The following is a 25,461-nucleotide window of genomic DNA, read 5'->3' as shown; positions in this document are numbered from 1 at the left end:
GTATCCCCCTTTCCAACTGACTAGGTATCCCCCTTTCCCTTTCCAACTGACTAGGTATCCCCCTTTCCAACTGACTAGGTATCCCCCCTTTCCAACTGACTAGGTATCTCCCCTTTCCAACTGACTAGGTATCTCCCCTTTCCAACTGACTAGGTATCCCCCTTTCCAACTGACTAGGTATCCCCCCTTTCCAACTGACTAGGTATCCCCCTTTCCAACTGACTAGGTATCTCCCTTTCCAACTGACTAGGTATCTCCCTTTCCAACTGACTAGGTATCCCCCCTTTCCAACTGACTAGGTATCCCCCCTTTCCAACTGACTAGGTATCCCCCCTTTCCAACTGACTAGGTATCCCCCCTTTCCAACTGACTAGGTATCCCCCCTTTCCAACTGACTAGGTATCCCCCCTTTCCAAATGACTAGGTATCCCCCCTTTCCAACTGACTAGGTATCCCCCCTTTCCAACTGACTAGGTATCCCCCCTTTCCAACTGACTAGTTATCCCCCCTTTCCCTTTCAAACTGACTAGGTATCCCCCCTTTCCCTTTCCAACTGACTAGGTATCCCCCCTTTCCCTTTCCAACTGACTAGGTATCCTCCCTTTCCCTTTCCAACTGACTAGGTATCCCCCCTTTCCAACTGACTAGGTATCCCCCTTTCCAACTGACTAGGTATCCCCGTTTCAAACTGACTAGGTATCCCCCTTTCCCTTTCCAACTGACTAGGTATCCCCCCTTTCCAACTGACTAGGTATCCCCCTTTCCCTTTCAAACTGACTAGGTATCCCCCTTTCCAACAGACTAGGTATCCCCCTTTCCAACTGACTAGGTATCCCCCCTTTCCAACTGACTAGGTATCCCCCCTTTCCCTTTCAAACTGACTAGGTATCCTCGCTTTCCCTTTCCAACTGACTAGGTATCCCCCCTTTCCAACTGACTAGGTATCCCCCTTTCCAACTGACTAGGTATCCCCCTTTCAAACTGACTAGGTATCCCCCTTTCCCTTTCCAACTGACTAGGTATCCCCCCTTTCCAACTGACTAGGTATCCCCCTTTCCCTTTCAAACTGACTAGGTATCCCCCTTTCCCTTTCAAACTGACTAGGTATCCCCCTTTCCCTTTCCAACTGACTAGGTATCTCCCTTTCCAACTGACTAGGTATCCCCCTTTCCAACTGACTAGGTATCCCCCCTTTCCAACTGACTAGGAATCCCCCCTTTCCAACTGACTAGGTATCCCCCCTTTCCAACTGACTAGGTATCCCCCCTTTCCAACTGACTAGGTATCCCCCCTTTCCAACTGACTAGGTATCCCCCCTTTCCAACTGACTAGGTATCCCTCCTTTCCAACTGACTAGGTATCCCCCTTTCCCTTTCCAACTGACTAGGTATCCCCCCTTTCCCTTTCCAACTGACTAGGTATCCCCCTTTCCCTTTCCAACTGACTAGGTATCCTCCCTTTCCCTTTCCAACTGACTAGGTATCCCCCCTTTCCAACTGACTAGGTATCCCCCCTTTCCAACTGACTAGGTATCCCCCCCTTTCCAACTGACTAGGTATCCTCCCTTTCCCTTTAAAACTGACTAGGTATCCCCCCTTTCCAACTGACTAGGTATCCCCCCTTTCCAACTGACTAGGTATCTCCCTTTCCAACTGACTAGGTATCCCCCCTTTCCAACTGACTAGGTATCCCCCCTTTCCAACTGACTAGGTATCCCCCCCTTTCCAACTGACTAGGTATCCCCCTTTCCAACTGACTAGGTATCCCCCTTTCAAACTGACTAGGTATCCCCCTTTCAAACTGACTAGGTATCCCCCTTTCCCTTTCCAACTGACTAGGTATCCCCCCTTTCCAACTGACTAGGTATCCCCCTTTCCCTTTCAAACTGACTAGGTATCCCCCTTTCCCTTTCAAACTGACTAGGTATCCCCCTTTCCCTTTCCAACTGACTAGGTATCTCCCTTTCCAACTGACTAGGTATCCCCCTTTCCAACTGACTAGGTATCCCCCCTTTCCAACTGACTCGGAATCCCCCCTTTCCAACTGACTAGGTATCCCCCCTTTCCAACTGACTAGGTATCCCCCCTTTCCAACTGACTAGGTATCCCCCCTTTCCAACTGACTAGGTATCCCCCCTTTCCAACTGACTAGGTATCCCTCCTTTCCAACTGACTAGGTATCCCCCTTTCCCTTTCCAACTGACTAGGTATCCCCCCTTTCCCTTTCCAACTGACTAGGTATCCCCCTTTCCCTTTCCAACTGACTAGGTATCCTCCCTTTCCCTTTCCAACTGACTAGGTATCCCCTTTTCCAACTGACTAGGTATCCCCCCTTTCCAACTGACTAGGTATCCCCCCTTTCCAACTGACTAGGTAACCCCCCTTTCCAACTGACTAGGTATCCTCCCTTTCCCTTTAAAACTGACTAGGTATCCCCCCTTTCCCTTTCCAACTGACTAGGTATCCCCCCTTTCCAACTGACTAGGTATCTCCCTTTCCAACTGACTAGGTATCCCCCCTTTCCAACTGACTAGGTATCCCCCCTTTCCAACTAACTAGGTATCCCCCCCTTTCCAACTGACTAGGTATCCCCCCCTTTCCAACTGACTAGGTATCCCCCCTTTCCAACTGACTAGGTATCCCCCCTTTCCAACTGACTAGGTATCCCCCCTTTCCAACTGACTAGGTATCCCCCCTTTCCAACTGACTAGGTATCCCCCCTTTCCAACTGACTAGGTATCCCCCTTTCCAACTGACTAAGTATCCCCCCTTTCCAACTGACTAGGTATCCCCCTTTCCAACTGACTAGGTATCCCCCTTTCCAACTGACTAGGTATCCCCCCTTTCCCTTTCCAACTGACTAGGTATCCCCCCTTTCCCTTTCAAACTGACTAGGTATCCCCCCTTTCCAACTGACTAGGTATCCCCCTTTCCCTTTCCAACTGACTAGGTATCCCCCTTTCCAACTGACCAGGTATCCCCCTTTCCCTTTCCAACTGACTAGGTATCCCCCTTTCCAACTGACTAGGTATCCCCCCTTTCCAACTGACTAGGTATCCCCCCTTTCCAACTGACTAGGTATCCCCCCTTTCCAACTGACTAGGTATCCCCCCTTTCCAACTGACTAGGTATCCCTCCTTTCCAACTGACTAGGTATCCCCCTTTCCCTTTCCAACTGACTAGGTATCCCCCCTTTCCCTTTCCAACTGACTAGGTATCCCCCTTTCCCTTTCCAACTGACTAGGTATCCTCCCTTTCCCTTTCCAACTGACTAGGTATCCCCCTTTTCCAACTGACTAGGTATCCCCCCTTTCCAACTGACTAGGTATCCCCCCTTTCCAACTGACTAGGTATCCCCCCCTTTCCAACTGACTAGGTATCCTCCCTTTCCCTTTAAAACTGACTAGGTATCCCCCCTTTCCCTTTCCAACTGACTAGGTATCCCCCCTTTCCAACTGACTAGGTATCTCCCTTTCCAACTGACTAGGTATCCCCCCTTTCCAACTGACTAGGTATCCCCCCTTTCCAACTAACTAGGTATCCCCCCCTTTCCAACTGACTAGGTATCCCCCCCTTTCCAACTGACTAGGTATCCCCCCTTTCCAACTGACTAGGTATCCCCCCTTTCCAACTGACTAGGTATCCCCCCTTTCCAACTGACTAGGTATCCCCCCTTTCCAACTGACTAGGTATCCCCCCTTTCCAACTGACTAGGTATCCCCCTTTCCAACTGACTAAGTATCCCCCCTTTCCAACTGACTAGGTATCCCCCTTTCCAACTGACTAGGTATCCCCCTTTCCAACTGACTAGGTATCCCCCCTTTCCCTTTCCAACTGACTAGGTATCCCCCCTTTCCCTTTCAAACTGACTAGGTATCCCCCCTTTCCAACTGACTAGGTATCCCCCTTTCCCTTTCCAACTGACTAGGTATCCCCCTTTCCAACTGACCAGGTATCCCCCTTTCCCTTTCCAACTGACTAGGTATCCCCCTTTCCAACTGACTAGGTATCCCCCCTTTCCAACTGACTAGGTATCCCCCCTTTCCAACTGACTAGGTATCCCCCTTTCCAACTGACTAGGTATCCCCCCTTTCCAACTGACTAGGTATCCCCCCTTTCCAACTGACTAGGTATCCCCCCTTTCCCTTTCCAACTGACTAGGTATCCTCCCTTTCCCTTTCCAACTGACTAGGTATCCCCCCTTTCCAACTGACTAGGTATCCCCCTTTCCAACTGACTAGGTATCCCCCTTTCCCTTTCCAACTGACTAGGTATCCCCCTTTCCAACTGACTAGGTATCCCCCTTTCCCTTTCCAACTGACTAGGTATCCCCCTTTCCAACTGACTAGGTATCCCCCCTTTCCCTTTCCAACTGACTAGGTATCCTCGCTTTCCCTTTCCAACTGACTAGGTATCCCCCCTTTCCAACTGACTAGGTATCCCCCTTTCCAACTGACTAGGTATCCCCCTTTCAAACTGACTAGGTATCCCCCTTTCCCTTTCCAACTGACTAGGTATCCCCCCTTTCCAACTGACTAGGTATCCCCCTTTCCCTTTCAAACTGACTACGTATCCCCCTTTCCCTTTCAAACTGACTAGGTATCCCCCTTTCCAACTGACTAGGTATCTCCCTTTCCAACTGACTAGGTATCCCCCTTTCCAACTGACTAGGTATCCCCCCTTTCCAACTGACTAGGAATCCCCCCTTTCCAACTGACTAGGTATCCCCCCTTTCCAACTGACTAGGTATCCCCCCTTTCCAACTGACTAGGTATCCCCCCTTTCCAACTGACTAGGTATCCCCCCTTTCCAACTGACTAGGTATCCCTCCTTTCCAACTGACTAGGTATCCCCCTTTCCCTTTCCAACTGACTAGGTATCCCCCCTTTCCCTTTCCAACTGACTAGGTATCCCCCTTTCCCTTTCCAACTGACTAGGTATCCTCCCTTTCCCTTTCCAACTGACTAGGTATCCCCTTTTCCAACTGACTAGGTATCCCCCCTTTCCAACTGACTAGGTATCCCCCCTTTCCAACTGACTAGGTATCCCCCCTTTCCCTTTCCAACTGACTAGGTATCCTCCCTTTCCCTTTCCAACTGACTAGGTATCCCCCCTTTCCAACTGACTAGGTATCCCCCTTTCCAACTGACTAGGTATCCCCCTTTCCCTTTCCAACTGACTAGGTATCCCCCTTTCCAACTGACTAGGTATCCCCCTTTCCCTTTCCAACTGACTAGGTATCCCCCTTTCCAACTGACTAGGTATCCCCCCTTTCCCTTTCCAACTGACTAGGTATCCTCGCTTTCCCTTTCCAACTGACTAGGTATCCCCCCTTTCCAACTGACTAGGTATCCCCCTTTCCAACTGACTAGGTATCCCCCTTTCAAACTGACTAGGTATCCCCCTTTCCCTTTCCAACTGACTAGGTATCCCCCCTTTCCAACTGACTAGGTATCCCCCTTTCCCTTTCAAACTGACTAGGTATCCCCCTTTCCCTTTCAAACTGACTAGGTATCCCCCTTTCCAACTGACTAGGTATCTCCCTTTCCAACTGACTAGGTATCCCCCTTTCCAACTGACTAGGTATCCCCCCTTTCCAACTGACTAGGAATCCCCCCTTTCCAACTGACTAGGTATCCCCCCTTTCCAACTGACTAGGTATCCCCCCTTTCCAACTGACTAGGTATCCCCCCTTTCCAACTGACTAGGTATCCCCCCTTTCCAACTGACTAGGTATCCCTCCTTTCCAACTGACTAGGTATCCCCCTTTCCCTTTCCAACTGACTAGGTATCCCCCCTTTCCCTTTCCAACTGACTAGGTATCCCCCTTTCCCTTTCCAACTGACTAGGTATCCTCCCTTTCCCTTTCCAACTGACTAGGTATCCCCTTTTCCAACTGACTAGGTATCCCCCCTTTCCAACTGACTAGGTATCCCCCCTTTCCAACTGACTAGGTATCCCCCCCTTTCTAACTGACTAGGTATCCTCCCTTTCCCTTTAAAACTGACTAGGTATCCCCCCTTTCCAACTGACTAGGTATCCCCCCTTTCCAACTGACTAGGTATCTCCCTTTCCAACTGACTAGGTATCCCCCCTTTCCAACTGACTAGGTATCCCCCCTTTCCAACTGACTAGGTATCCCCCCCTTTCCAACTGACTAGGTATCCCCCTTTCCAACTGACTAGGTATCCCCCTTTCAAACTGACTAGGTATCCCCCTTTCCCTTTCCAACTGACTAGGTATCCCCCCTTTCCAACTGACTAGGTATCCCCCTTTCCCTTTCAAACTGACTAGGTATCCCCCTTTCCCTTTCAAACTGACTAGGTATCCCCCTTTCCCTTTCCAACTGACTAGGTATCTCCCTTTCCAACTGACTAGGTATCCCCCTTTCCAACTGACTAGGTATCCCCCCTTTCCAACTGACTAGGAATCCCCCCTTTCCAACTGACTAGGTATCCCCCCTTTCCAACTGACTAGGTATCCCCCCTTTCCAACTGACTAGGTATCCCCCCTTTCCAACTGACTAGGTATCCCCCCTTTCCAACTGACTAGGTATCCCCCCTTTCCAACTGACTAGGTATCCCTCCTTTCCAACTGACTAGGTATCCCCCTTTCCCTTTCCAACTGACTAGGTATCCCCCCTTTCCCTTTCCAACTGACTAGGTATCCCCCTTTCCCTTTCCAACTGACTAGGTATCCTCCCTTTCCCTTTCCAACTGACTAGGTATCCCCTTTTCCAACTGACTAGGTATCCCCCCTTTCCAACTGACTAGGTATCCCCCCTTTCCAACTGACTAGGTATCCCCCCCTTTCCAACTGACTAGGTATCCTCCCTTTCCCTTTAAAACTGACTAGGTATCCCCCCTTTCCCTTTCCAACTGACTAGGTATCCCCCCTTTCCAACTGACTAGGTATCTCCCTTTCCAACTGACTAGGTATCCCCCCTTTCCAACTGACTAGGTATCCCCCCTTTCCAACTGACTAGGTATCCCCCCCTTTCCAACTGACTAGGTATCCCCCCCTTTCCAACTGACTAGGTATCCCCCCTTTCCAACTGACTAGGTATCCCCCCTTTCCAACTGACTAGGTATCCCCCCTTTCCAACTGACTAGGTATCCCCCCTTTCCAACTGACTAGGTATCCCCCTTTCCAACTGACTAAGTATCCCCCCTTTCCAACTGACTAGGTATCCCCCTTTCCAACTGACTAGGTATCCCCCTTTCCAACTGACTAGGTATCCCCCCTTTCCCTTTCCAACTGACTAGGTATCCCCCCTTTCCCTTTCAAACTGACTAGGTATCCCCCCTTTCCAACTGACTAGGTATCCCCCTTTCCCTTTCCAACTGACTAGGTATCCCCCTTTCCAACTGACCAGGTATCCCCCTTTCCCTTTCCAACTGACTAGGTATCCCCCTTTCCAACTGACTAGGTATCCCCCCTTTCCAACTGACTAGGTATCCCCCCTTTCCAACTGACTAGGTATCCCCCTTTCCAACTGACTAGGTATCCCCCCTTTCCAACTGACTAGGTATCCCCCCTTTCCAACTGACTAGGTATCCCCCCTTTCCCTTTCCAACTGACTAGGTATCCTCCCTTTCCCTTTCCAACTGACTAGGTATCCCCCCTTTCCAACTGACTAGGTATCCCCCTTTCCAACTGACTAGGTATCCCCCTTTCCCTTTCCAACTGACTAGGTATCCCCCTTTCCAACTGACTAGGTATCCCCCTTTCCCTTTCCAACTGACTAGGTATCCCCCTTTCCAACTGACTAGGTATCCCCCCTTTCCCTTTCCAACTGACTAGGTATCCCCCCTTTCCAACTGACTAGGTATCCCCCCTTTCAAACTGACTAGGTATCCCCCTTTCAAACTGACTAGGTATCCCCCTTTCAAACTGACTAGGTATCCCCCTTTCCCTTTCCAACTGACTAGGTATCCCCCCTTTCCAACTGACTAGGTATCCCCCCTTTCAAACTGACTAGGTATCCCCCCTTTCAAACTGACTAGGTATCCCCCCTTTCCCTTTCCAACTGACTAGGTATCCCCCCTTTCCAACTGACTAGGTATCTCCCCTTTCCAACTAACTAGGTATCTCCCCTTTCCAACTGACTAGGTATCTCCCCTTTCCAACTGACTAGGTAGCCCCCTTTCCAACTGACTAGGTATCCCCCTTTCCAACTGACTAGGTATCCCCCCTTTCCAACTGACTAGGTATCCCCCTTTCCCTTTCCAACTGACTAGGTAACCCCCTTTCCCTTTCCAACTGACTAGGTATCCCCCTTTCCCTTTCCAACTGACTAGGTATCCTCCCTTTCCCTTTCCAACTGACTAGGTATCCCCCTTTACAACTGACTAGGTATCCCCCTTTCCAACTGACTAGGTATCCCCCCTTTATAACTGACTAGGTATCCCCCTTTCCCAACTGACTAGGTATCCCCCTTTCCAACTGACCAGGTATCCCCCCTTTACAACTGACTAGGTATCCCCCTTTCCCTTTCCAACTGACTAGGTATCCCCCTTTCCAACTGACTAGGTATCCCCCCTTTCCAACTGACTAGGTATCCCCCCTTTCCAACTGACTAGGTATCCCCCCTTTCCAACTGACTAGGTATCCCCCCTTTCCAACTGACCAGGTATCCCCCTTTCCAACTGACTAGGTATCCCCCCTTTCCAACTGACTAGGTATCCCCCTTTCCAACTGACTAGGTATCCCCCCTTTCCAACTGACTAGGTATCCCCCCTTTCCCTTTCCAACTGACTAGGTATCCTCCCTTTCCAACTGACTAGGTATCCCACATTTCCAACTGACTAGGTATCCCCTTTCCAAATGACTAGGTATCCCCCTTTCCAACTGACTAGGTATCCCCCCTTTCAAACTGACTAGGTATCCCCCTTTCCAACTGACTAGGTATCCCCCCTTTCCAACTGACTAGGTATCCCCCTTTCCCTTTCAAACTGACTAGGTATCCCCACTTTCCAACTGACTAGGTATCCCCCCTTTCAAACTGACTAGGTATCCCCCCTTTCAAACTGACTAGGTATCCCCCCTTTCCCTTTCCAACTGACTAGGTATCCCCCTTTCCAACTGACTAGGTATCCCCCTTTCCAACTGACTAGGTATCCCCCCTTTCCAACTGACTAGGTATCCCCCCTTTCCAACTGACTAGGTATCCCCCTTTCCCTTTCCAACTGACTAGGTATCCCCCTTTCCAACTGACTAGGTATCCCCCCTTTCCCTTTCCAACTGACTAGGTACCCCCCCCTTTCCAACTGACTAGGTATCTCTCCTTTCCAACTGACTAGGTATCTCCCCTTTCCAACTGACTAGGTATCCCCCTTTCCAACTGACTAGGTATCCCCCTTTCCAACTGACTAGGTATCCACCCTTTCCAACTGACTAGGTATCCCCCTTTCCAACTGACTAGGTAACCCCCTTTCCAACTGACTAGGTATCCCCCCTTTCCAACTGACTAGGTATCCCCCTTTACAACTGACTAGGTATCCCCCTTTCCAACTGACTAGGTATCCCCCCTTTACAACTGACTAGGTATCCCCCCTTTACAACTGACTAGGTATCCCCCTTTCCCTTTCCAACTGACTAGGTATCCCCCTTTCCAACTGACCAGGTATCCCCCCTTTACAACTGACTAGGTATCCCCCTTTCCCTTTCCAACTGACTAGGTATCCCCCTTTCCAACTGACTAGGTATCCCCCTTTCCAACTGACTAGGTATCCCCCCTTTCCAACTGACTAGGTATCCCCCCTTTCCAACTGACTAGGTATCCCCCCTTTCCAACTGACTAGGTATCCCCCTTTCCAACTGACTAGGTATCCCCCCTTTCCAACTGACTAGGTATCCCCCTTTCCAACTGACTAGGTATCCTCCCTTTCCCTTTCCAACTGACTAGGTATCCCCCCTTTCCAACTGACTAGGTATCCCCCTTTCCAACTGACTAGGTATCTCCCCTTTCCAACTGACTAGGTATCCCCCCTTTCCAACTGACTAGGTATCCCCCTTTCCAACTGACTAGGTATCCCCCCTTTCCCTTTCAAACTGACTAGGTATCCCCCTTTCAAACTGACTAGGTATCCCCCTTTCCCTTTCCAACTGACTAGGTATCCCCCCTTTCCAACTGACTAGGTATCCCCCTTTCCCAACTGACTAGGTATCCCCCTTTCCAACTGACTAGGTATCCCCCCTTTCCAACTGACTAGGTATCTCCCCTTTCCAACTGACTAGGTATCTCCCCTTTCCAACTGACTAGGTATCTCCCCTTTCCAACTGACTAGGTATCTCCCCTTTCCAACTGACTAGGTATCCCCCTTTCCAACTGACTAGGTATCCCCCCTTTCCAACTGACTAGGTATCCCCCCTTTCCCTTTCCAACTGACTAGGTACCCCCCCTTTCCAACTGACTAGGTACCCCCCCTTTCCAACTGACTAGGTATCTCCCCTTTCCAACTGACTAGGTATCCCCCTTTCCAACTGACTAGGTATCCACCTTTCCAACTGACTAGGTATCCCCCCTTTCCAACTGACTAGGTATCCCCCTTTCCCTTTCCAACTGACTAGGTATCCCCCTTTCCCTTTCCAACTGACTAGGTATCCCCCTTTCCAACTGACTAGGTATCCCCCCTTTCCCTTTCCAACTGACTAGGTACCCCCCCTTTCCAACTGACTAGGTATCTCTCCTTTCCAACTGACTAGGTATCTCCCCTTTCCAACTGACTAGGTATCCCCCTTTCCAACTGACTAGGTATCCCCCTTTCCAACTGACTAGGTATCCCCCCTTTCCAACTGACTAGGTATCCCCCTTTCCAACTGACTAGGTAACCCCCTTTCCAACTGACTAGGTATCCCCCCTTTACAACTGACTAGGTATCCCCCCTTTCCAACTGACTAGGTATCCCCCTTTGCCTTTACAACTGACTAGGTATCCCCCCTTTCCAACTGACTAGGTATCCCCCTTTCCCTTTCCAACTGACTAGGTATCCCCCTTTCCAACTGACCAGGTATCCCCCCTTTACAACTGACTAGGTATCCCCCTTTCCCTTTCCAACTGACTAGGTATCCCCCTTTCCAACTGACTAGGTATCCCCCTTTCCAACTGACTAGGTATCCCCCCTTTCCAACTGACTAGGTATCCCCCCTTTCCAACTGACTAGGTATCCCCCTTTCCAACTGACTAGGTATCCCCCCTTTCCAACTGACTAGGTATCCCCCCTTTCCAACTGACTAGGTATCCCCCCTTTCCAACTGACTAGGTATCCCCCTTTCCAACTGACTAGGTATCCCCCCTTTCCAACTGACTAGGTATCCCCCTTTCCCTTTCCAACTGACTAGGTATCCCCCCTTTCCCTTTCCAACTGACTAGGTATCCCCCCTTTCCAACTGACTAGGTATCCTCCCTTTCCCTTTCCAACTGACTAGGTATCCCCCCTTTCCAACTGACTAGGTATCCCCCTTTCCAACTGACTAGGTATCCCCCCTTTCCCTTTCAAACTGACTAGGTATCCCCCTTTCCCTTTCCAACTGACTAGGTATCCCCCCTTTCCAACTGACTAGGTATCCCCCCTTTCCAACTGACTAGGTATCCCCCCTTTCCAACTGACTAGGTATCCCCCCTTTCCAACTGACTAGGTATCCCCCTTTCCCAACTGACTAGGTATCCCCCTTTCCAACTGACTAGGTATCCCCCCTTTCCAACTGACTAGGTATCCCCCCTTTCCAACTGACTAGGCATCTCCCCTTTCCAACTGACTAGGTATCTCCCCTTTCCAACTGACTAGGTATCTCCCCTTTCCAACTGACTAGGTATCCCCCTTTCCAACTGACTAGGTACCCCCCCTTTCCAACTGACTAGGTATCTCTCCTTTCCAACTGACTAGGTATCTCCCCTTTCCAACTGACTAGGTATCCCCCTTTACAACTGACTAGGTATCCCCCTTTCCAACTGACTAGGTATCCCCCCTTTACAACTGACTAGGTATCCCCCTTTCCCTTTCCAACTGACTAGGTATCCCCCTTTCCAACTGACCAGGTATCCCCCTTTCCAACTGACCAGGTATCCCCCTTTACAACTGACTAGGTATCCCCCTTTCCAACTGACTAGGTATCCCCCCTTTCCAACTGACTAGGTATCCCCCCTTTCCAACTGACTAGGTATCCCCCTTTCCAACTGACTAGGTATCCCCCCTTTCCCTTTCCAACTGACTAGGTATCCTCCCTTTCCCTTTCCAACTAACTAGGTATCCCCCCTTTCCAACTGACTAGGTATCCCCCTTTCCAACTGACTAGGTATCCCCTTTTCCAACTGACTAGGTATCCCCCCTTTCCCTTTCAAACTGACTAGGTATCCCCCTTTCCCTTTCCAACTGACTAGGTATCCCCCCTTTCCAACTGACTAGGTATCCCCCCTTTCCAACTGACTAGGTATCCCCCTTTCCCAACTGACTAGGTATCCCCCTTTCCAACTGACTAGGTATCCCCCTTTCCCTTTCCAACTGACTAGGTATCCCCCTTTCCAACTGACTAGGTATCCCCCTTTCCAACTGACTAGGTATCCCCTTTCCTACTGACTAGGTATCCCCCCTTTCCAACTGACTAGGTATCCCCCTTTCCAACTGACTAGGTATCTCCCTTTCCAACTGACTAGGTATCTCCCTTTCCAACTGACTAGGTATCCCCCCTTTCCAACTGACTAGGTATCCCCCCTTTCCAACTGACTAGGTATCACCCCTTTCCAACTGACTAGGTATCCCCCCTTTCCAACTGACTAGGTATCCCCCCTTTCCAAATGACTAGGTATCCCCCTTTCCAACTGACTAGGTATCCCCCCTTTCCAACTGACTAGGTATCCCCCCTTTCCAACTGACTAGGTATCCCCCCTTTCCAACTGACTAGGTATCCCCCCTTTCCAACTGACTAGGTATCCCCCCTTTCCAACTGACTAGGTATCCCCCTTTCCAACTGACTAGGTATCCCCCCTTTCCAACTGACTAGGTATTCCCCCTTTCCAACTGACTAGGTATCCCCCCTTTCCAACTGACTAGGTATCCCCCTTTCCAACTGACTAGGTATCCCCCTTTCCAACTGACTAGGTATCCCCCTTTCCAACTGACTAGGTATCCCCCCTTTCCCTTTCAAACTGACTAGGTATCCCCCCTTTCCCTTTCGCACTGACTAGGTATCCTCCATTTCCCTTTCCAACTGACTAGGTATCCCCCCTTTCCAACTGACTAGGTATCCCCCTTTCCAACTGACTAGGTATCCCCCTTTGAAACTGACTAGGTATCCCCCTTTCCCTTTCCAACTGACTAGGTATCCCCCCTTTCCAACTGACTAGGTATCCCCCCTTTCCAACTGACTAGGTATCCCCCTTTCCCTTTCAAACTGACTAGGTATCCCCCTTTCCCTTTCAAACTGACTAGGTATCCCCCCTTTCCCTTTCCAACTGACTAGGTATCCCCCCTTTCCAACTGACTAGGTATCCCCCTTTCCAACTGACTAGGTATCCCCCTTTTCCAACTGACTAGGTATCCCCCCTTTCCCTTTCAAACTGACTAGGTATCCCCCTTTCAAACTGACTAGGTATCCCCCTTTCCCTTTCCAACTGACTAGGTATCCCCCCTTTCCAACTGACTAGGTATCCCCCCTTTCCAACTGACTAGGTATCCCCCTTTCCCAACTGACTAGGTATCCCCCTTTCCAACTGACTAGGTATCCCCCTTTCCCTTTCCAACTGACTAGGTATCCCCCTTTCCAACTGACTAGGTATCCCCCTTTCCAACTGACTAGGTATCCCCTTTCCTACTGACTAGGTATCCCCCCTTTCCAACTGACTAGGTATCCCCCTTTCCAACTGACTAGGTATCTCCCTTTCCAACTGACTAGGTATCTCCCTTTCCAACTGACTAGGTATCCCCCCTTTCCAACTGACTAGGTATCCCCCCTTTCCAACTGACTAGGTATCACCCCTTTCCAACTGACTAGGTATCCCCCCTTTCCAACTGACTAGGTATCCCCCCTTTCCAAATGACTAGGTATCCCCCTTTCCAACTGACTAGGTATCCCCCCTTTCCAACTGACTAGGTATCCCCCCTTTCCAACTGACTAGGTATCCCCCCTTTCCAACTGACTAGGTATCCCCCCTTTCCAACTGACTAGGTATCCCCCCTTTCCAACTGACTAGGTATCCCCCTTTCCAACTGACTAGGTATCCCCCCTTTCCAACTGACTAGGTATTCCCCCTTTCCAACTGACTAGGTATCCCCCCTTTCCAACTGACTAGGTATCCCCCTTTCCAACTGACTAGGTATCCCCCTTTCCAACTGACTAGGTATCCCCCTTTCCAACTGACTAGGTATCCCCCCTTTCCCTTTCAAACTGACTAGGTATCCCCCCTTTCCCTTTCCAACTGACTAGGTATCCTCCATTTCCCTTTCCAACTGACTAGGTATCCCCCCTTTCCAACTGACTAGGTATCCCCCTTTCCAACTGACTAGGTATCCCCCTTTGAAACTGACTAGGTATCCCCCTTTCCCTTTCCAACTGACTAGGTATCCCCCCTTTCCAACTGACTAGGTATCCCCCCTTTCCAACTGACTAGGTATCCCCCTTTCCCTTTCAAACTGACTAGGTATCCCCCTTTCCCTTTCCAACTGACTAGGTATCCCCCTTTCCAACTGACTAGGTATCCCCCTTTCCAACTGACTAGGTATCCCCCTTTCCAACTGACTAGGTATCCCCCTTTCCCTTTCCAACTGACTAGGTATCCCCCTTTCCCTTTCCAACTGACTAGGTATCCCCCCTTTCCAACTGACTAGGTATCCCCCCTTTCCAACTGACTAGGAATCCCCCCTTTCCAACTGACTAGGAATCCCCCCTTTCCAACTGACTAGGAATCCCCCCTTTCCAACTGACTAGGTATCCCCCCTTTCCAACTGACTAGGTATCCCCCCTTTCCAACTGACTAGGTATCCCCCCTTTCCAACTGACTAGGTATCCCCCCTTTCCAACTGACTAGGTATCCCCCCTTTCCAACTGACTAGGTATCCCTCCTTTCCAACTGACTAGGTATCCCCCTTTCCCTTTCCAACTGACTAGGTATCCCCCCTTTCCCTTTCCAACTGACTAGGTATCCCCCCTTTCCCTTTCCAACTGACTAGGTATCCCCCTTTCCAACTGACTAGGTATCCCCCTTTCCAACTGACTAGGTATCCCCCTTTCCAACTGACTAGGTATCCCCCCTTTCCAACTGACTAGGTATCCCCCCTTTCCAACTGACTAGGTATCCCCCTTTCCAACTGACTAGGTATCCCCCCTTTCCAACTGACTAGGTATCCCCCCTTTCCAACTGACTAGGTATCCCCCCTTTCCAACTGACTAGGTATCCCCCCTTTCCAACTGACTAGGTATCCCCCCTTTCCAACTGACTAGGTATCCCCCTTTCCAACTGACTAGGTATCCCCCCTTTCCAACTGACTAGGTATCCCCCCTTTCCCTTTCCAACTGACTAGGTATCCCCCCTTTCCCTTTCCAACTGACTAGGTATCCCCCCTTTCCCTTTCCAACTGACTAGGTATCCCCCCTTTCCAACTGACTAGGTATCCTCCCTTTCCAACTGACTAGGTATCCCCCTTTCCCTTTCCAACTGACTAGGTATCCCCCTTTCCAACTGACTAGGTATCCCCCTTTCCCTTTCCAACTGACTAGGTATCCCCCTTTCCAACTGACTAGGTATCCCCCCTTTCCAACTGACTAGGTATCCCCCCTTTCCCTTTCCAACTGACTAGGTATCCCCCCTTTCCCTTTCCAACTGACTAGGTATCCCCCCTTTCCCTTTCCAACTGACTAGGTATCCCCCCTTTCCAACTGACTAGGTATCCTCCCTTTCCAACTGACTAGGTATCCCCCTTTCCCTTTCCAACTGACTAGGTATCCCCCTTTCCAACTGACTAGGTATCCCCCTTTCCCTTTCCAACTGACTAGGTATCCCCCTTTCCAACTGACTAGGTATCCCCCCTTTCCCTTTCCAACTGACTAGGTATCCCCCCTTTCCAACTGACTAGGTATCCCCCCTTTCCAACTGACTAGGTATCCCCCTTTCAAACTGACTAGGTATCCCCCTTTCCCTTTCCAACTGACTAGGTATCCCCCCTTTCCAACTGACTAGGTATCCCCCTTTCCCTTTCAAACTGACTAGGTATCCCCCCTTTCCAACTGACTAGGTATCCCCCTTTCCCTTTCCAACTGACTAGGTATCCCCCCTTTCCAACTGACTAGGTATCCCCCCTTTCAAACTGACTAGGTATCCCCCTTTCCAACTGACTAGGTATCCCCCTTTCCAACTGACTAGGTATCCCCCCTTTCCCTTTCCAACTGACTAGGTATCCCCCCTTTCCCTTTCCAACTGACTAGGTATCTCCCCTTTCCAACTGACTAGGTATCTCCCCTTTCCAACTGACTAGGTATCTCCCCTTTCCAACTGACTAGGTATCTCCCCTTTCCAACTGACTAGGTATCTCCCCTTTCCAACTGACTAGGTATCCCCCTTTCCAACTGACTAGGTATCCCCCTTTCCAACTGACTAGGTATCCCCCCTTTCCAACTGACTAGGTATCCCCCCTTTCCAACTGACTAGGTAACCCCCTTTCCCTTTCCAACTGACTAGGTATCCCCCCTTTCCAACTGACTAGGTATCCCCCTTTACAACTGACTAGGTATCCCCCTTTCCAACTGACTAGGTATCCCCCCTTTACAACTGACTAGGTATCCCCCTTTCCCTTTCCAACTGACTAGGTATCCCCCTTTCCAACTGACCAGGTATCCCCCCTTTACAACTGACTAGGTATCCCCCTTTCCCTTTCCAACTGACTAGGTATCCCCCTTTCCCTTTCCAACTGACTAGGTATCCCCCTTTCCAACTGACTAGGTATCCCCCCTTTCCCTTTCCAACTGACTAGGTATCCCCCCTTTCCAACTGACTAGGTATCCCCCCCTTTCCCTTTCCAACTGACTAGGTATCCCCCCTTTCCAACTGACTAGGTATCCCCCCTTTCCCTTTCCAACTGACTAGGTATCCCCCCTTTCCAACTGACTAGGTATCTCCCTTTCCAACTGACTAGGTATCCCCCCTTTCCAACTGACTAGGTATCCCCCCTTTCCAACTGACTAGGTATCCCCCCCTTTCCAACTGACTAGGTATCCCCCCTTTCCAACTGACTAGGTATCCCCCCTTTCCCTTTCCAACTGACTAGGTATCCCCCCTTTCCAACTGACTAGGTATCTCCCTTTCCAACTGACTAGGTATCCCCCCTTTCCAACTGACTAGGTATCCCCCCTTTCCAACTGACTAGGTATCCCCCCCTTTCCAACTGACTAGGTATCCCCCCTTTCCAACTGACTAGGTATCCCCCCCTTTCCAACTGACTAGGTATCCCCCCTTTCCAACTGACTAGGTATCCCCCCTTTCCAACTGACTAGGTATCCCCCCTTTCCAACTGACTAGGTATCCCCCCTTTCCAACTGACTAGGTATCCCCCCCTTTCCCTTTCCAACTGACTAGGTATCCCCCCTTTCCAACTGACTAGGTATCCCCCCTTTCCCTTTCCAACTGACTAGGTATCCCCCCTTTCCAACTGACTAGGTATCTCCCTTTCCAACTGACTAGGTATCCCCCCTTTCCAACTGACCAGGTATCCCCCCTTTACAACTGACTAGGTATCCCCCTTTCCAACTGTCTAGGTATCCCCCTTTCCAACTGACTAGGTATCCCCCCTTTCCAACTGACTAGGTATCCCCCCTTTCCAACTGACTAGGTATCCCCCCTTTCCAACTGACTAGGTATCCCCCTTTCCAACTGACTAGGTATCCCCCCTTTCCAACTGACTAGGTATCCCCCCTTTCCCTTTCCAACTGACTAGGTATCCCACCTTTCCCTTTCCAACTGACTAGGTATCCCCCCTTTCCCTTTCCAACTGACTAGGTATCCTCCCTTTCCCTTTCCAACTGACTAGGTATCCCCCCTTTCCAACTGACTAGGTATCCCCCTTTCAAACTGACTAGGTATCCCCCTTTCACTTTCCAACTGACTAGGTATCCCCCCTTTCCAACTGACTAGGTATCCCCCTTTCCCTTTCAAACTGACTAGGTATCCCCCCTTTCCAACTGACTAGGTATCCCCCTTTCCCCTTCAAACTGACTAGGTATCCCCCCTTTCCAACTGACTAGGTATCCCCCCTTTCAAACTGACTAGGTATCCCCCCTTTCCCTTTCCAACTGACTAGGTATCCCCCCTTTCAAACTGACTAGGTATCCCCCCTTTCCCTTTCCAACTGACTAGGTATCCCCCTTTCCAACTGACTAGGTATCCCCCTTTCCAACTGACTAGGTATCCCCCTTTCCAACTGACTAGGTATCCCCCCTTTCCCTTTCCAACTGACTAGGTATCCCCCCTTTCCCTTTCCAACTGACTAGGTATCTCCCCTTTCCAACTGACTAGGTATCTCCCCTTTCCAACTGACTAGGTATCTCCCCTTTCCAACTGACTAGGTATCTCCCCTTTCCAACTGACTAGGTATCTCCCCTTTCCAACTGACTAGGTATCCCCCTTTCCCTTTCCAACTGACTAGGTAACCCCCTTTCCCTTTCCAACTGACTAGGTATCCCCCCTTTCCAACTGACTAGGTATCCCCCTTTACAACTGACTAGGTATCCCCCTTTCCAACTGACTAGGTATCCCCCCTTTACAACTGACTAGGTATCCCCCTTTCCAACTGACTAGGTATCCCCCTTTCCAACTGACCAGGTATCCCCCCTTTCCAACTGACTAGGTATCCCCCCTTTCCAACTGACTAGGTATCCCCCCTTTCCAACTGACTAGGTATCCCCCCTTTCCAACTGACTAGGTATCCCCCCCTTTCCCTTTCCAACTGACTAGGTATCCCCCCTTTCCAACTGACTAGGTATCCCCCCCTTTCCCTTTCCAACTGACTAGGTATCCCCCCTTTCCAACTGACTAGGTATCTCCCTTTCCAACTGACTAGGTATCCCCCCTTTCCAACTGACCAGGTATCCCCCCTTTACAACTGACTAGGTATCCCCCTTTCCAACTGTCTAGGTATCCCCCTTTCCAACTGACTAGGTATCCCCCCTTTCCAACTGACTAGGTATCCCCCCTTTCCAACTGACTAGGTATCCCCCCTTTCCAACTGACTAGGTATCCCCCTTTCCAACTGACTAGGTATCCCCCCTTTCCAACTGACTAGGTATCCCCCCTTTCCCTTTCCAACTGACTAGGTATCCCACCTTTCCCTTTCCAACTGACTAGGTATCCCCCCTTTCCCTTTCCAACTGACTAGGTATCCTCCCTTTCCCTTTCCAACTGACTAGGTATCCCCCCTTTCCAACTGACTAGGTATCCCCCTTTCAAACTGACTAGGTATCCCCCTTTCACTTTCCAACTGACTAGGTATCCCCCCTTTCCAACTGACTAGGTATCCCCCTTTCCCTTTCAAACTGACTAGGTATCCCCCCTTTCCAACTGACTAGGTATCCCCCTTTCCCCTTCAAACTGACTAGGTATCCCCCCTTTCCAACTGACTAGGTATCCCCCCTTTCAAACTGACTAGGTATCCCCCCTTTCCCTTTCCAACTGACTAGGTATCCCCCTTTCCAACTGACTAGGTATCCCCCTTTCCAACTGACTAGGTATCCCCCCTTTCCCTTTCCAACTGACTAGGTATCCCCCCTTTCCCTTTCCAACTGACTAGGTATCTCCCCTTTCCAACTGACTAGGTATCTCCCCTTTCCAACTGACTAGGTATCTCCCCTTTCCAACTGACTAGGTATCTCCCCTTTCCAACTGACTAGGTATCTCCCCTTTCCAACTGACTAGGTATCCCCCTTTCCCTTTCCAACTGACTAGGTAACCCCCTTTCCCTTTCCAACTGACTAGGTATCCCCCCTTTCCAACTGACTAGGTATCCCCCTTTACAACTGACTAGGTATCCCCCTTTCCAACTGACTAGGTATCCCCCCTTTACAACTGACTAGGTATCCCCCTTTCCAACTGACTAGGTATCCCCCTTTCCAACTGACCAGGTATCCCCCCTTTACAACTGACCAGGTATCCCCCCTTTACAACTGACTAGGTATCCCCCCTTTACAACTGACTAGGTATCCCCCTTTCCAACTGACTAGGTATCCCCCCTTTCCCTTTCCAACTGACTAGGTATCCCCCTTTCCAACTGACTAGGTATCCCCCTTTCCAACTGACTAGGTATCCCCCCCTTTCCCTTTCCAACTGACTAGGTATCCCCCCTTTCCCTTTCCAACTGACTAGGTATCCCCCCTTTCCAACTGACTAGGTATCCCCCTTTCCAACTGACTAGGTATCCCCCCTTTCCAACTGACTAGGTATCCCCCCTTTCCCTTTCCAACTGACTAGGTATCCCCCCTTTCCAACTGACTAGGTATCTCCCTTTCCAACTGACTAGGTATCCCCCCTTTCCAACTGACTAGGTATCCCCCCCTTTCCAACTGACTAGGTATCCCCCCCTTTCCAACTGACTAGGTATCCCCCCCTTTCCAACTGACTAGGTATCCCCCCCTTTCCAACTGACTAGGTATCCCCCCCTTTCCAACTGACTAGGTATCCCCCCCTTTCCAACTGACTAGGTATCCCCCCTTTCCAACTGACTAGGTATCCCCCCTTTCCAACTGACTAGGTATCCCCCCTTTCCAACTGACTAGGTATCCTCCCTTTCCAACTGACTAGGAATCCCCCTTTCCAACTGACTAAGTATCCCCCCTTTCCAACTGACTAGCTATCCCCCTTTCCAACTGACTAGGTATCCCCCTTTCCAACTGACTAGGTATCCCCCCTTTCCCTTTCAAACTGACTAGGTATCCCCCCTTTCCAACTGACTAGGTATCCCCCCTTTCCAACTGACTAGGTATCCCCCCTTTCCAACTGACTAGGTATCCCCCTTTCCAACTGACTAGGTATCCCCCCTTTCCAACTGACTAGGTATCCCCCCTTTCCCTTTCCAACTGACTAGGTATCCCACCTTTCCCTTTCCAACTGACTAGGTATCCCCCCTTTCCCTTTCCAACTGACTAGGTATCCTCCCTTTCCCTTTCCAACTGACTAGGTATCCTCCCTTTCCAACTGACTAGGTATCCCCCTTTCCCTTTCCAACTGACTAGGTATCCCCCTTTCCAACTGACTAGGTATCCCCCTTTCCCTTTCCAACTGACTAGGTATACCCCTTTCCAACTGACTAGGTATCCCCCCTTTCCAACTGACTAGGTATCCCCCCTTTCCCTTTCCAACTGACTAGGTATCCCCCCTTTCCCTTTCCAACTGACTAGGTATCCCCCCTTTCCCTTTCCAACTGACTAGGTATCCCCCTTTCCAACTGACTAGGTATCCCCCTTTCCCTTTCCAACTGACTAGGTATCCCCCTTTCCAACTGACTAGGTATCCCCCCTTTCCCTTTCCAACTGACTAGGTATCCCCCCTTTCCAACTGACTAGGTATCCCCCCTTTCCAACTGACTAGGTATCCCCCTTTCAAACTGACTAGGTATCCCCCTTTCCCTTTCCAACTGACTAGGTATCCCCCCTTTCCAACTGACTAGGTATCCCCCTTTCCCTTTCAAACTGACTAGGTATCCCCCCTTTCCAACTGACTAGGTATCCCCCTTTCCCTTTCCAACTGACTAGGTATCCCCCCTTTCCAACTGACTAGGTATCCCCCCTTTCAAACTGACTAGGTATCCCCCTTTCCAACTGACTAGGTATCCCCCTTTCCAACTGACTAGGTATCCCCCCTTTCCCTTTCCAACTGACTAGGTATCCCCCCTTTCCCTTTCCAACTGACTAGGTATCTCCCCTTTCCAACTGACTAGGTATCTCCCCTTTCCAACTGACTAGGTATCTCCCCTTTCCAACTGACTAGGTATCTCCCCTTTCCAACTGACTAGGTATCTCCCCTTTCCAACTGACTAGGTATCCCCCTTTCCAACTGACTAGGTATCCCCCATTCCCTTTCCAACTGACTAGGTATCCCCCCTTTCCAACTGACTAGGTATCCCCCCTTTCCAACTGACTAGGTATCCCCCCTTTCCAACTGACTAGGTAACCCCCTTTCCCTTTCCAACTGACTAGGTATCCCCCCTTTCCAACTGACTAGGTATCCCCCTTTACAACTGACTAGGTATCCCCCTTTCCAACTGACTAGGTATCCCCCCTTTACAACTGACTAGGTATCCCCCTTTCCCTTTCCAACTGACTAGGTATCCCCCTTTCCAACTGACCAGGTATCCCCCCTTTACAACTGACTAGGTATCCCCCTTTCCCTTTCCAACTGACTAGGTATCCCCCTTTCCCTTTCCAACTGACTAGGTATCCCCCTTTCCAACTGACTAGGTATCCCCCCTTTCCCTTTCCAACTGACTAGGTATCCCCCCTTTCCAACTGACTAGGTATCCCCCCCTTTCCCTTTCCAACTGACTAGGTATCCCCCCTTTCCAACTGACTAGGTATCCCCCCTTTCCCTTTCCAACTGACTAGGTATCTCCCTTTCCAACTGACTAGGTATCCCCCCTTTCCAACTGACTAGGTATCCCCCCTTTCCAACTGACTAGGTATCCCCCCCTTTCCAACTGACTAGGTATCCCCCCTTTCCAACTGACTAGGTATCCCCCCTTTCCCTTTCCAACTGACTAGGTATCCCCCCTTTCCAACTGACTAGGTATCTCCCTTTCCAACTGACTAGGTATCCCCCCTTTCCAACTGACTAGGTATCCCCCCTTACCAACTGACTAGGTATCCCCCCCTTTCCAACTGACTAGGTATCCCCCCTTTCCAACTGACTAGGTATCCCCCCCTTTCCAACTGACTAGGTATCCCCCCTTTCCAACTGACTAGGTATCCCCCCTTTCCAACTGACTAGGTATCCCCCCTTTCCAACTGACTAGGTATCCCCCCTTTCCAACTGACTAGGTATCCCCCCCTTTCCCTTTCCAACTGACTAGGTATCCCCCCTTTCCAACTGACTAGGTATCCCCCCTTTCCCTTTCCAACTGACTAGGTATCCCCCCTTTCCAACTGACTAGGTATCTCCCTTTCCAACTGACTAGGTATCCCCCCTTTCCAACTGACCAGGTATCCCCCCTTTACAACTGACTAGGTATCCCCCTTTCCAACTGTCTAGGTATCCCCCTTTCCAACTGACTAGGTATCCCCCCTTTCCAACTGACTAGGTATCCCCCCTTTCCAACTGACTAGGTATCCCCCCTTTCCAACTGACTAGCTATCCCCCTTTCCAACTGACTAGGTATCCCCCTTTCCAACTGACTAGGTATCCCCCCTTTCCCTTTCAAACTGACTAGGTATCCCCCCTTTCCAACTGACTAGGTATCCCCCCTTTCCAACTGACTAGGTATCCCCCCTTTCCAACTGACTAGGTATCCCCCTTTCCAACTGACTAGGTATCCCCCCTTTCCAACTGACTAGGTATCCCCCCTTTCCCTTTCCAACTGACTAGGTATCCCACCTTTCCCTTTCCAACTGACTAGGTATCCCCCCTTTCCCTTTCCAACTGACTAGGTATCCTCCCTTTCCCTTTCCAACTGACTAGGTATCCTCCCTTTCCAACTGACTAGGTATCCCCCTTTCCAACTGACTAGGTATCCCCCTTTCCCTTTCCAACTGACTAGGTATACCCCTTTCCAACTGACTAGGTATCCCCCCTTTCCAACTGACTAGGTATCCCCCCTTTCCCTTTCCAACTGACTAGGTATCCCCCCTTTCCCTTTCCAACTGACTAGGTATCCCCCCTTTCCCTTTCCAACTGACTAGGTATCCCCCTTTCCAACTGACTAGGTATCCCCCTTTCCCTTTCCAACTGACTAGGTATCCCCCTTTCCAACTGACTAGGTATCCCCCCTTTCCCTTTCCAACTGACTAGGTATCCCCCCTTTCCAACTGACTAGGTATCCCCCCTTTCCAACTGACTAGGTATCCCCCTTTCAAACTGACTAGGTATCCCCCTTTCCCTTTCCAACTGACTAGGTATCCCCCCTTTCCAACTGACTAGGTATCCCCCTTTCCCTTTCAAACTGACTAGGTATCCCCCCTTTCCAACTGACTAGGTATCCCCCTTTCCCTTTCCAACTGACTAGGTATCCCCCCTTTCCAACTGACTAGGTATCCCCCCTTTCAAACTGACTAGGTATCCCCCTTTCCAACTGACTAGGTATCCCCCTTTCCAACTGACTAGGTATCCCCCCTTTCCCTTTCCAACTGACTAGGTATCCCCCCTTTCCCTTTCCAACTGACTAGGTATCTCCCCTTTCCAACTGACTAGGTATCTCCCCTTTCCAACTGACTAGGTATCTCCCCTTTCCAACTGACTAGGTATCTCCCCTTTCCAACTGACTAGGTATCTCCCCTTTCCAACTGACTAGGTATCCCCCTTTCCAACTGACTAGGTATCCCCCTTTCCAACTGACTAGGTATCCCCCCTTTCCAACTGACTAGGTATCCCCCCTTTCCAACTGACTAGGTAACCCCCTTTCCCTTTCCAACTGACTAGGTATCCCCCCTTTCCAACTGACTAGGTATCTCCCTTTCCAACTGACTAGGTATCCCCCCTTTCCAACTGACTAGGTATCCCCCCCTTTCCAACTGACTAGGTATCCCCCCCTTTCCAACTGACTAGGTATCCCCCCCTTTCCAACTGACTAGGTATCCCCCCCTTTCCAACTGACTAGGTATCCCCCCCTTTCCAACTGACTAGGTATCCCCCCCTTTCCAACTGACTAGGTATCCCCCCTTTCCAACTGACTAGGTATCCCCCCTTTCCAACTGACTAGGTATCCCCCCTTTCCAACTGACTAGGTATCCTCCCTTTCCAACTGACTAGGAATCCCCCTTTCCAACTGACTAAGTATCCCCCCTTTCCAACTGACTAGCTATCCCCCTTTCCAACTGACTAGGTATCCCCCTTTCCAACTGACTAGGTATCCCCCCTTTCCCTTTCAAACTGACTAGGTATCCCCCCTTTCCAACTGACTAGGTATCCCCCCTTTCCAACTGACTAGGTATCCCCCCTTTCCAACTGACTAGGTATCCCCCTTTCCAACTGACTAGGTATCCCCCCTTTCCAACTGACTAGGTATCCCCCCTTTCCCTTTCCAACTGACTAGGTATCCCACCTTTCCCTTTCCAACTGACTAGGTATCCCCCCTTTCCCTTTCCAACTGACTAGGTATCCTCCCTTTCCCTTTCCAACTGACTAGGTATCCTCCCTTTCCAACTGACTAGGTATCCCCCTTTCCCTTTCCAACTGACTAGGTATCCCCCTTTCCAACTGACTAGGTATCCCCCTTTCCCTTTCCAACTGACTAGGTATACCCCTTTCCAACTGACTAGGTATCCCCCCTTTCCAACT

Source organism: Salmo salar, chromosome 12, assembly GCF_965601325.2.
Source record: "Salmo salar chromosome 12, fSalSal1, whole genome shotgun sequence".
Classification (NCBI taxonomy): domain Eukaryota; kingdom Metazoa; phylum Chordata; class Actinopteri; order Salmoniformes; family Salmonidae; genus Salmo; species Salmo salar.
The sequence above is the reverse complement of the archived record's forward strand: the minus strand, read 5'-3'. Positions refer to the sequence as shown.